At 38.5% G+C, this 14099-nt stretch overlaps 1 pseudogene; it reads right to left on the bottom strand.

Moving 5' to 3' along the window:
- Positions 1–819: 819 nt before the first annotated feature.
- LOC117951618 lies at positions 820–2425 on the bottom strand (annotated as a pseudogene).
- Between the last annotated feature and the right edge of the window lie 11674 nt (positions 2426–14099).

Below are 14099 nucleotides of genomic sequence, written 5' to 3'. Positions count from 1 at the left end.
GTTAAGCGCTTGCACCACCACAATAAAAAGTCAGAATGGAGCAATTATACTACAATTCCCCACGGTAACAACCACAAACAAACTGGTCAGTGGAAATACTCATACCCACATACAGTGTGTTTAGACATGTATTATGTGATAAAAGCAACACAGCGGCTGCTGTAAGAGAGAGAGAATTTGCATGGGAGAAAATTGCTGCAAGAGTAAATGTGTAAATTCAAATATAGTGTATTAATTTCATATTTAATCATAAGTGTAAAATTGCTGGCGAAATGGTATTGAACGTATAATCTCATTCATTTAGGTGCAATCCTGCGGGCAATAGTCCTATGCCTACTAATTCCATTCTGAGTCTGCGGCACTATAATTAACAGAATAATAAGTCATTATCTTTGACTTCATAGGGTTTACATACTTCATCTGCTATACTGTGAAAATATTATTAATGGCTCTTGGTGGTTTGTGTCCAGGAAACACTGGACCACTGGTTATTTTATTTTGGCCCACATTCAACACAAGGTTTTGAGGCGAGTCAGAACTGAAAAATAGCTCTATGCATAAATGTCAATGTACAGGATGTTGCGTTACACAGTGAATCAGGATTAATGTATTAATCGTATTCTGTACTCATGGTACAACTTTTACAGGTAGCTTGAGGGTGCAATCACAACAGTCTTCCTCCAAAACAAGATTGTATTTGCTTCCACTTCCTCCTTTGTAGACCTTTCTCCCCTGTAGATATTACATAGTACAGCCACTGCATTTCATTCTAACAATATTTAAATGCCAAGTTTAAAAACCAAGGCTCTTAAGTGACTATTAGAAGATGTGATGACCCACCCATGGCTCTCCCCAGGAGTTGCGCACAATCCAGTATTCAATTCCATTTTCTATCCCTCAGCCTGCTTTTGACAGGCTGTGGTTGAGGCGACTCAATGTACTCCGTGTACAGACCCCCGGTGTGTGCATCAAATTTCTCTATGGCCACAATGCCACAGCTGAGGGAGGAGGGATTCTATTGATGTGATTTGAGGAGAAAGGAAAGTGGTAGAAAGTTTGAAGTGATTAGCCATACCATCAAACTGAAATGTCAAATAAATCAATTTCATTTCAAAGGCAGCATTCAACCTCCTGTAAAACCTGTAAAATAAAAAAAAACACTAAACCTGATTGGCCCTGCAGCGTTGATTTCTGCCATCATTTTATCCATTGCACTGATGGCTGAAAAGTCCCCTACTTTCATTAAAGTGTAATTCTGCACAGAGTTGCCGTTCCCAAAAGCTCTGCAGGTTCCACATGCATTGAATCGTTTGCATTCTGAGAGGGAAAAAAGAAAATCTTAAGGCTAATGGAGGAAAACTGAATAGAACTATTGTACCAAGTGCACACTGCTGAGTTCTTACTCTGGTCGATTGTAGTTGTTTCAGGTCTCATCAGAGATGCCATGTTTGTGGGCACAGTCCCACACACCTCCAAGGTCCCCTCCCTGACAGGTGCCAGACTCGCCAGTGCAGTTGACCATGTGTTGGACTGGCAGATAAGCAGATGGCCACACTCTTTCCGCTTGATGTTGATGCAATCTAAACAAAGCCGAGAAAAGGTTCCCACAATGCAATATTTGTTTTGGCAATTCTCTTAAGTTAACTGAAATTACTGAGGATCCCATCTGTTGTTGTTTTTTTTTCACGAGATTGTGTTAAGAAATCTGATTTTTAATGTCAAAATGGGAAAGCGCCAAATTTAAATAAAAGTCAACACGTGAAATTTTGTAACCAGCACTTTGGGTTCACTGTCTGGAACAACTTGGACTACAGTAAGGTCAGGTCTAGTTACGTTGAGAGCCAAGTAGCTTTAGCCATATTTACACATTACAGTCATGTTTTAAAGTTCAGAGATACTGTTAGGCTTAGTGGTCAATCTAACTGCCGGCACATGCAGTTGTTAGCCAATCAGAGTGAAGCAGCTTAGCTTGTTGACTACTAATGACAACTGGTACAAACCACAAAAGGGCTTGAAACAAGGTAACCAAGGCATTTTTCCACAAAAAATGTTTAAGAGTCGATGGTAGAACTTTGGACATTATCACAAAGTGATGAAATACATGTGGCAGGGCACCTTTAAGATACACCGGGATAATTTAAAGAGAGGGAAAGATAATCTAACCTGCCATTGTACTGGTGCTGCCATGAGCCCAGCATTAGCCACACCACTAAGGGCTCTGCTGGTTACGCGTTACAGAGGCGTAGTTGACGCAGTTTACGTTCCTCCAGTCCCAGGTCTTTGGCAGATAAACGCCGTTCAGAAATTCATGAGGACAAGCTGCGGTTCTGTGAGAGAGGTTGTAGTTCTCGTATAAAACAGTGAAATTCCAGGCAGCAGCTTCAGTGACACCGCCTTCCTGTCGGTTCCTGAACACACACACCATTCTCCACAGAAAGGTTAGGCAAAAATCTCACCGGGATTTCTCACGATTCGGGGAAAAATACAAATTACAAATTTTTTTGCTTAGAATTGAGATCAGGATTCTCTGCCCCGATTTTTTTTTTTTGACCATGACAAAACAAAACAAAACGGCAGCACCAAACCAAGGTCATTATAGTTTTGCATTTTTCATTAGTTTTTTTTTTTAATTTAATTTTGACTTTTTGTTTTCAAATGCAGTTTAGTTTTAATTTGTTTTTAAAGCGGGTTTGCTAGTTTAGTTTGTTTTTTGAAGATGCTTAGTTTTAGACCTTTTTTTTAGTAATATGGGTTATTTGTCGGGATTCGGAAAGGTCAGAAAAAGTATTGTGTAATAATAACTCAACAAAAACATTGTACAATTTTAGAAATATGTATTCACAATGTACATGATGAGCACAGATATGTAATATGATACATTAGATATATTAACAGTCCACACAAGACGCTGCAGTGAGTGCAGAATGTGTTTGACGTGTTCCAGGAGAAAAACCTAAACAACCAACAGACTAAAGAAGATGGACATAAACAGGTGTTTTCAACTTTGGTTCGGGTAAAGTGGAGAACTTTCTGAATTCAGTCGACTCTCAGTTGTGTAGACATCCCGGTATTAATCCAAATATTAACTCACGTTCCCTCCTGCTTTTGGTGTTCCTGTGTATTTACTAACCAGCTATCAGGTCGCCGGTGAAGCCCGCCTGTAGTGTTCTCTGTCCTGCGGTTGTCTCCGTCATGCTGTTGGCCCTACGTATCCATACATTCAGGCCCGTAAAGTTACCACGGTTAGCTTCTGTTTCGGGGAAAGGGGGCTTGGAGTTCTCCTTAACCTTGTTAAGGTAAGCTAGGTTAGCCTCCTTGTGTTCATTTCTCAAATGTAGGCTACTTTCAAATTCGTTGGATGTTTCCCTTTAATAAACTGTCCACATATTTTACCACCTTACACTGCAAAGCACTTGCTTTTATCTGGCACAGTCATAATCCAATAGGACGCTGACGCTTTCTCCCAACTTTCGGTACCAGTTCAAGGACTATGTTGTTTGTTGTGTTCAAATATTCATGGAATGTCAGAATTGCTGGGTTCACAGTCCGAAACTATACACGTCAACGGGAAATGTCACGGTGGGAAAGATATAACTTTATTTGCTTTATGAAAGACACTAACAAAGACGAAAACTAAGGACATTTACTTGATCATTTTAGCCAAACCAAGCATACATATGCTTAAACGCATCTTTCCATTTTGAAGAACAATAGAATTCAAAAGTACAACACCTTGGACTCTGAGGACATTCATATGTTGAGTTGCGTTTTGAAGATTGAGCTTCAGATATGTAACCCGTTTCAATCTTTAATAGTGTGGGTTGAAGAGCATAAACACTCCGTAAATGCAGTTTTTGGTTGAGACTTTCAATTAATTCAAAAAAACATCTTCTCAAAAGCGTTTTTTTAAAGTTATATCGATGTATTGATCCTTGACAGTCTCTCATCATGATGTTGCCTCGTTCCATACATTTTATTTAGTCTTTTTGTTTGTGCTCTTCCAGCCTCTGTGATAACAAAGACTTTATCAGACCTTGCTCTGAGACTGCAAACAGAGCATGATGCTAATTGACTGCCTGCCATCCTTTACCATCTGCAGGAATAGAAAACCATATTTAATGCCTTGATTAAAATCTAATCCCTCCATGTGAGTCGGAGATGAAAGTAATTTTCTTGTAATGGAGACTATTAATATTTAGATATGGAAAGGAAACCAGCTCTCAGATTTGCAATCAACTGGAGGATGGTTAGTGGTGTTTAAAGCTGCCAGTGAGCTGGAACCCAAAGACAGCAATGTAAATAAATTTGACAATTTTCCCAATTAGCATTTTTCCTTCTCACATATAAATGTATGTTTGTTTGTTTTTATGAATGTTTTTTTTTTTTTTTTGTCTTTTTAGTTATAGTGAGGCCCTCTCGGTTATCACGACTCAGGGTATTCACTATTTATCAGCAAAACTCCTCTCATCATGATAAAGCACAGCCTGAAATACACTACAATATTATATTTATGTATGTATGTATGTATGTATGCATGTTTGTATGTATGTATGTACGTATGTGTGTGGATTCCTCATCACTTTTTTGTACTTTTGGCCTGGGGCTGTCTAGCATAGTTTGGGCCTCTAGGTTCCTTCGTCATGCTACAGCAGACCGTGATATTTAGACAGTAAAGTGTGCTTGCAACTTGACTGGACTGCAAAGCCTCGACCTGAACCCTGGAACTGGAATGCTGACTGTGAACGCTGAGTGTGAGCTAGGCTTTATCATCTAACATCAGTGCTGCACGTCACTAATGTTCTTGGGGCTGAATGGAAACAAATCCCTGCAGCCAGGGTCCAAACTTTTGTGAAATGTCTCAAAGACATTGTTGATAAGATCTTGAGATCATTGGATGTTCAATCTTTCAAAAGATAGACCTTTGAGGTATTATTATTGCAACTGGAATTCATAAGTTCTTGTTTCCTGGCTACCTCTACCTGATACAAAAAAAAATATATAAAAATATATATATATATATATATATATATATATATATATATATATATATATATATATATATATATATATATATATATATATATATATATATATATATATATATATATATATATATATATATATATATATATATTTAAACTGCAGAAATGCTTACATAAGGATGTAACGATCGAATGTCCATGTACATTTGGCCATGTATGCTATGTTTTCTTTGATTTACAACTGTTGCATAAGGTTTCATTTCAGTGTATATGTGTGGCCAGAAAACAAGAAGGACAAGGTGGTCTCTGAAAATCTAATTTTAATATTGGATCTACAAGGTTTTGTGTAAATTCATGTATATATTGCTGATGAGTTACTTGCACATTAGTCTTGACCTTTGCCGGACCTTCCTCCACAGCGCTGTGGAGGAGGGTCTGGCTATGCCAACCAACATCAGGAGAAAAAATGTGCTCTGATATATTGGCATTTCTTTAAACCAATGACAATCTCGCTAAGCACCATGCAGAAAATAGCCTCAGGAGGGAACGTGTTTTGGAGGAACACATGTACGTTTTAAAGTTGGTGTTGTAGTCCACATAAATCCACCAGAGTTTAAAATTCCATGGACATCGGCTGAAAGCGTGAAATCCGGAGGATTTTCCAGCGACACTAGAGCAATACTGGAAATGGAACGTTGTGGATGTAGACTATCTGACAGTATAACTCATACTAGCTGAAAACATCTTCACTAGTACTACTACTACTACTACTACTACTACTACTATACTACTACTACTATACTAATATATTTTAGTGTGCATGTGCCCGTGGGTGTGTGCTAGATAATATCCGTGATCACTGAGCCGTGTAAAACTTCTCTGACATTTTCTCAGGAAGACATTTGCCACCACATATTCTGCTCTCACCTGTCAGCTGTCATGAAGGAGTGGATCTCCGATAACTGGAGAGTTCACTCAATGCAACAGCCAGAGGCACGTTTATACAGGCAGCTCAAATCCATTTTTTTTCACGTGTATTGCTAAAGAAGAGAGAAAGGTGTAACCCAAGGTTTAAAGTCAGATTTTTTTGGGGTGTTGTAGTTCGTTTTCCATATCATCACATATATTTAGCCTTTTCTTCCAAAATGCTTGTTTCAGTGGTTTTAGTAAAGAAAAATAAAGATTCCAACTACTAAACCCTATTTTAATGGTTTACCCCTTTACTAGATTGAGACCTACCAACGCAGTATCTTTGGAATTACATCCATATAGTCCACTGCAAGGGGCAGCGAGGGGAAATACTGCAGTATGGCTGTTGAGGTTGGGTGGTTTGCATCCCTCTACACAGACTTCCTTTTCCCAATCTTAAGTGTTTTAGTTGCCAAACTCTAACTACTGTTTGTTAGCCAAAAATCAACCTTTTGCTAACTCTACTACAGTTTTCATATGCAGAGGTTGTAAAAAGCTCACTTTAAAAATGATGGCATTAATAACATTAAGGAACAAAATTTGCAGAATCATTCAATATTGATGTTCTTGCCAGTTTGCTAAGGAAAACAAATGCAGCTAATATGGCAGTTCATTTTTTAAGTGTGAAAGCATGTTTCCTAAGCCCTGTGGATGCATCCCCAGTGGCTGCTATTTATTCTTTTTAAAGAATGTATGCACATCATCTCTGGTATTTTAAATTCCCCTGTTTTATGTCTCTGTTTGAACTGGATGTACCCTACATCTCAAGAAATCATGCTGCAAACTTTCATTAAAAATCAATTTCATTGGTTGAAAATCAGCCGCAGCACTTTCTAACAAAAGGAACAAGTGCAGAGCCAAACAAAGCCAAAGTGATTGGGAGGAAATGCAAAGTGCAAAATGAGTGCAACTGGTTTCACCATTATATTGTTTAAAAAAAAACAACAACAAAAAAAGCATTGAATCTAAAATAATTCGTTTTCCAATGTTTAATAAAGTTCGTGTTTATTTTTCTCTTATGGCTTTGGTGATTAATCTTATTGTTTAATGTTTTGGTCTTGTTTTATACTTCTGGTTTTGGATGTGATTTACTTTTTTTTCTTTTGTTTTAACCTTATTTTTTCTACAAAACCTTTGATTTTAAGACGCTGCAGTAGATCCAGAGGCTTGGTTTGTAGTGTAGACCTCTTGTCATCTATAAAGCGGCCACATTTTCCAGTTGAGAAGATTTCAAAGGCTCTGTACCGAGCTCCTGCCACTCCAGTGGAACCACCTGTCCTCCCGGACCAAATCCCTCAGCCTCAAAGTTCACCATCGGGGGTTTTGTCACCCAGCAAGCCATTTCACATTCGATTGGTTCAACTGCTGCTGACAAAGCTGCAGCAATGACAGACTTGTTAAGTTCATCAAGTCATCGCAGTCATAAATGTTTTTTTATAGAGAGAGCATTAGCATATGGTCAGAGGACTTAAACCTGAGGAATGGGGGCTCAGAGGAATCCCAGTGATCATAAAGCCGATGTTAACAGCCCCTGTGGTTCAGGAGAAGTGAAGGGGGATAAGGAAGGTTGAGCACATAGGAAGACTGAAGATACTAATGGCAAATCAAATGCGTCCATGTGGTCAGACAGCAATTGTTAATATAAAGTGGATACTAAAATCTGGAGCAAGGATATCATCTTTATAAAGAATTGTGAACCAGATCATTTCAGTGTTCGGTTTGTGGATTCATTATCTTATTGCTGCACTTGATACCGTAGTTGCAGACAATCTGTGAATTGTAGTTACAGTATCCTTTCAATAAAAGCTTTATTGGAATACTGGACCCAAGTTTTAATTTTTTACATCATTACTTCCTGTCTGTAATGCCATATTTTTGATCAGTTTTAGGTTTTTGAGCAGAATATCTTTAACTAATTTACAAATGCAAATGTAAATTGGATGATGGCACAGTATGTGGTGCAGATAGCAATAGCCCATGCTAATGGTCATCTGTAAATTGCATTATGTTTTTGCTTCATCGTTCTTTAACCATCAGCTGCAGATGCAATGTTTTTTTCGCGGATTATGTTTAAGGCAAATCTGTCGGTTCAGGCTTCACGCACTTCTGCTTCCACGTTTTCTGCCATTTTACATTTATACAAAACGGCTATTCAAATCTTTACCAAATAATCACATAAAGTATTTAAATAAATAAAAAAAACAGGTCTGGGTTGCCTTATATTTATGAGCTGTGCCTTTTCCTTAGAATTGCTTGTCAAATGATTGTAATCAGGACTGTGTCATTGGACTTTTGCACAAATTCTTCTTTGTATAAAGTATGGTTGAAGGACTGGACGGTGTTTAAATGCAGGGTTGGTAACTATTTCCAATATAGACTTTTTTTTTCTTTTCTTCATGCTGTTTGAAATCGTCTACTCAAGTACTGTACTTAAGTGCAAATTTGAGGTACTAGTACTTTATTTGAGTCTTTTCTTTTCATGCCACCATCTACTTCTACTCCACACCATTTCAAAGATAATTATTGTACTTTTTACTCCACTAGATTCATTTGACAGATTTAGTTACTGGTTGCTTTACACATTAAGATTTTAAATACAAAACATTTGATCACTTTAGAAATGATGGGGCTCTGATATGAAATAAACTACTAATAAGTAGCAGTAAAATCCAGCTTGATCAGCTATTTTATTATATATAGTAATTACATATTAATGCATCTATAATATTGATCCAGAAAAATAAGTACCCTTAGTTATATACCTTATACCTATATTGTATAATCTATTGGGCAAACACAATAACCCTAAAGGTCCAGCTGAAATCATTAGCAGATTAAACACTTAGTTGATTGACAACTGATTGTTTCCAAGTTCTACAATGTGAGGATTGTTCAGCGTTAAGTATTTTTACTTTAAGCACATTTGGTTGATTATACTTACATAGTTTTACTTAAGTAACATTTTCAATGCAGGACTTTTACTTCTTACAGAGCATTTTTAGAGTATGGTACTTTTACTGAAGTATCTAAATACTTCTTCCACCCCTGGTTAGATGGAGCCCCGAGGAGATGTTACTTTCAAATGTTGACAGCTTCTCATGTGTTTTGATCCACACCCGAATCTAGATACAGATTAAAACAACACATTTAGACAGTGCAGGTATGCAGGATCTGAGTTCTTCAGCAATGTGCTGTATGTACAAAGTACCTAATTAAAGCAGAACTGTAAACGAGTGTCTAGAAAACAATCTTAGCGTAAAATCACTGATCTAAAATCATATTTCCACTGAGGCAGTAATCCTTGACATCCTCATGTCTATCAAGTCTTGCCGTGGTTTTTCTGTTTTGCACTTAGAGAGCGTATCCATCAGACCGTCACAGCAGCTCTGTGACATCTTCTGTTAGTAGTCTTTGAGATTCTGACAGGTGCTCTTTTCTCTTTGTGCTATCTCCCCCTTATTGTTGCTCTGTTTATTAGTCTCACAGCGTCACCTCAGAGCTCGCTGTGTTTATTGATTGGTTGATGGGTTTGTTTACGTTTAAATACTTTATTTTCCCATGCACGCTGCTCAGGGAAATCACACTATGCACTGTTCAGTTGTACAGAACCCTGCAGAAGGGAAATACAATGTGCACTCATGCACCAGGCGGAGATGTCAAAATCAATGTAGTTTCATTACCTCCAATCATTCACCCCCTACCCCCATCTTTTCCACTCCAGCACCTACAAAAAGTGCTGGCTTTTTAGTTACTGCAAGAAATGTACAATGCTTCACAAATGGCACCCCTTCCTGTTTACTGGAGAATTTTTCATGGTAAATGTCTACTAGAAAGTGTTAAGAAACAGCCCCCGCTTTTAAGTCTTTTATGGCCACAGGATAGATTACCTTGTTGTGTTTGTCAGTGAGACAGAGCAGGAGACATTGCAGCTACATTATCTTTCGTTGAGTATCGTCTGTCAGATGCTACTTAAGCCCATAGACCAGGCCATCCTCTGGAACATTTACTGTTTATTTGGCTGTGCAGTCCTGCAGAACTGAGCCCTGTTGGGAACAAAAGGTTGCCTGACACATGTGAAGCCTGTGTTTTGTGTATTCCAGCTCTAGCATGTCCAGCTCTCTGTGTTTTTTCCCCCAGCACTCTCTTTTAGGCCCCTGGAGGCTGAAAACACATCCCCGGAGCACAAAATGTGGTTGTTATGAGTTTGCTTAGCTCTCCTGCCTATAGGATTACACTATATTCAATTGCCTCTCTTCTCATTTGGCTGGCTTTCGCTTCTGTTGCCACTGGTTCCCCCCTTCTGCGTTGTAATTTTTCTTAAAGTCTTTCAAAGTCAAGGAAAAGAATCTGAAAACGGTGGGGTATGCCTGAATAGTTGATTCCCACTAATCCCTTGACGGAGCAGCCCCCTCCTATGGAGTCAATGGATAGTTGTGCATGCACAGATTCTCCACCGTAAGGTCACATTTGTTTGGCCGGCTGGATCACCAGCACAGAGGATTAATCCTGCTGAATTAGTCCCTTCAGCAACCACCTCTTGACCAGAAGGCTTTGGCCATTAAAATGGTTACCAAAGGAATGTCTGAGTCCTTTACAAAGATTTTTTTTTTTCTTCTATAAGGTAAAGGTAACCCCCAGAGTGAGTTACACTTCTTTCAACTCAGTCCGAAGCCCCATGTAGCAGATTTCATTCTGCACATTGATTGTACTTATTAAACATTTAGGGAGCCTAATTGGAGCTTGTGCAGGCTACAGCCGCTCTACTGTGATAATGGGTTTTCCCCCAACTGGTGCAGCTGAGCAAGCTTTGATTTTATTTAGTAAATCAGAGTTAACAGTGGCTAGTGGTAATCGTACTTTGTGTGATCCAAAACAGTGAAACGACAAAAGGTGTCTTTGGCAGATTTAAACACATTAAACGCATTAGGAACATGTCTGTACTCAGCACAAAGAAACACAAAGTCCTCCGGCACCAGGACATATCCTTTCTTTCTTTTCCACGAGGCTTGTTATCAAGATGCCACATTAGATTACTCCTTTTCTTCAAATTTAGACCCAATTCAAGCAAGAGCTATCTTCCTTCATTGAGTGGTCTTGACAGAAGCAATTTCCTAGTTCTAATCGAAAGATTTCTTCATTGGTACAATTTGCTAAATACCAGACCAGGCACACAGCAGCACCAGATGGGTCCTAACGTCCCCAGAATACTCAAGCTTATTTGTGTTTGGAGACTTGCAAAGACACATGGAGAATATGTGCCAAATTTAAAAATTTTAAGTTAATGAATGTGGAGGTGAATTCATGTTGTTAACGATTCTGTTGGATTACCTTTGTTTCCTCTACTGCAAAATTACTATCACAAAAAACTGTCATCTACTTGTACAAAATGATTTCTGGAAAGAATGTAAAGCATCATGATAATAAAGTTAAAGCTGAATTGTTAAAACCAGCAGTGCATCCCACTTCGACACAGTACATACCAATGTTTTGCACCATAGAAGACTGCAGCTCTGCTTCACGTCTGCTTTTTTTAAATCAGGGCTGATGACTTCCTTTTTATCAACATGGGCATTTTGTTTTCTCCCATTTTATTTTTTTTATTCTATTTTAGCTTTTTTATCTTTCATTTTATTTTACTCTTTAATGCTATATAAATGTGTTTTTTATTTGCTTTTTATATTATGTTTTCGTAATTGCATTTTATGTCTTATGTAAAGCTCTTTGAATTGCCTTGTTGTAGAAAGACGCTATGCAAACAAACTTGCCTTGCTATGAAATATTTACTTGAGACGAAGATCATCAATCAAGCTCAGTTAGGAACACTATGAACATAGAATTTCAATTCTTGGCGAATGGCTGCTGTAGCTGACTTGTTACCTGAGCTGTCTGACGTTTTCCAGCTGCTTGTCCCCAGTTTGTGTCCAGCTGTGGACCTTTGCCTTTACCCATTTTCGGTCATCTCTCTACTTTCAACTATTAAATTAAGGTATACAAAAACAGAATGACACGAGACAGTAAGAACTGTATGAGTGTTTCCTGATGTGGTGGTCCTTTTGGCAGGTTGATATAGTTTGTCATTGCCTTCCAAAAATAATTCACACGACCTCAAGTGATCCTCGCAAGCCAGATAAAAATGGATGTTGTCTTCAGAATAGTCTCATCTTGATAAAAAAAGTGCAGATAAACAAACCATTTTGCATGCTTGAATGCATTTTAAGTGAATTTAATTCCACTTGTTTACAGACAATTGTAAAGATCTAAAATACCCTGGAGGGAGGGATCTATTTAAACTACTCCAATCCTGAAATATTGTATATGACCTTTTTCTTGTCACAACATAGTATTTTTGCATCCCTACTATACATTTGTGGTAACATGTGGGCCCATTTGTTTTTTCTGCTTGCAATACAAAGCAGGTGGTCAGCTGCTAATGTGGCCCATCTTTGGACCACTCTTCATCTCAGCCCACTCATTCTCCACATGCTGATCAAAAGCAACTTGTCTGCTAAATATACAAGCTCATACATATGCATGACATGGCAAACCAGTCTCCGGTGATAGCTATTAGGCGTACAGTCACACCGAGGAGGACTATTCGGAGAATTTGCATGTGGACATTAACAGATTAATCACGAGTGACAGTCGAGGGAAAGCTGCGGTCAGAAACCACACGGGAGCCAAGATGGACTCTGACCTAGTACCTGGTAGATTGTTGGCCTGCCTACTTTATGAGATTCAAATGAATAAATGACCCAGTTTCAGTGTTGCTGTGTGACCTGAAAAAAAAAAAAAGGCAAATTACATTTTGAGAGAGTGACGTGTGAAAAAGACCAAAGGTACTTTGTGTCCCTGTGATTTGAGGTTGTTCCTCTCTGCAGGCAATGTTTTACAGATGAACATTTTACGTATTACAAGAGGGGAATGCTTTATTCATACTGAAAACCTCATTGCAATGAATATGAAATGTAGAAAGTCAATACATTGTTGTAACTGATTGTATTATTCAGTGCAAAAACTAAAAAGTTCAAAGGCTGCATTGACCACACTGCAGGTGTTATTTCAAGTGCAATTCACAATTGAGCAAATGTCATTGAGTGATGCTGTGACTGGATTTTCATTCATTGAAGCTTCTGTTGCTTTATACTAATATTTGAGCCCTTCGGGAGGAAAGATAATCTCACTGGTTGAGATAAATGTATGAGCTTGGAGCCAATTAACCGTTTCTTTTGATTAAAATGTCAGTGCACCTGCTAATTTAAAAAGATGGCGCCATTTTCAATAATAATAAGAGCAACCTAAAGATCTCCATCTGCCATGGCTGTATTTTTATTGTTAACAACAAACGCTTCATGCCATTAGTTTTGTTTTCTTTGCTCTCTTCCTGTTGCACAGAACATCAGACAAGTTATTTGGACATCAAGCAAATGTTAGATGCACCAGTAAATGTTTTTAGAAATACTATTATTTCACTCCCATTACACTAACATCTAAATGCCACTGGGGGAAAAGCCTTACACGTTGTTGAACATTTGCAAGAGTGTGCAAACAAGTACATGCCCTCACATACATAAACCATGCTCTTTTAGATTGTGTGTGCCTTTCTGTGCGCAGCACATGCTACATCATTCATATCTATGGCCGTCGTGGAAAATAATTTATCATTGCCTATTTGCAGTATGGACTCTGGCTTCGGTGTCCAATTTACCTGTTGCTATGAGAGTCCCCAAGTGAGCAAGGCTAAAATTAGAAAGGGCAAATCACCCAGCACCACAGGTATCAATCGGGTATCCGTCTCGGACAGAGAGAGAAGGAGAGGGGCAAAACAGAGTGAATTAGAGGGAGTGAGTGAGAGTGACTGAGCCATGAGGGCTGTGCAGAACCTTCTAATGTCGAGCCCTGAGGCCAGATACTGATACTGCTCTGCGTTAGGTTGTACCTCCTGAACTGCTGAAGTATTAGGCAGGTACGTAAAATCCTTTTAATTTTAAGGGGAGGCCAATCATGCCCCCTCATAAATATCCAAACTAACATGTAAGAAAACCTATGTATTATTATAATGCTGGATTTTAATGAATTGATCCAACCAATTACAATATATTCCCCCCAAGTGGTGTTGAGGGTGTTAAGTGTCTTAAAGCTATAGCACGT

The sequence above is a fragment of the Etheostoma cragini genome, chromosome 10, assembly GCF_013103735.1.
Source record: "Etheostoma cragini isolate CJK2018 chromosome 10, CSU_Ecrag_1.0, whole genome shotgun sequence".
Taxonomy (NCBI): Eukaryota; Metazoa; Chordata; class Actinopteri; order Perciformes; family Percidae; genus Etheostoma; species Etheostoma cragini.
Note: the sequence above shows the minus strand (reverse complement) of the source record. Positions and strands in the feature narration are given on the sequence as shown.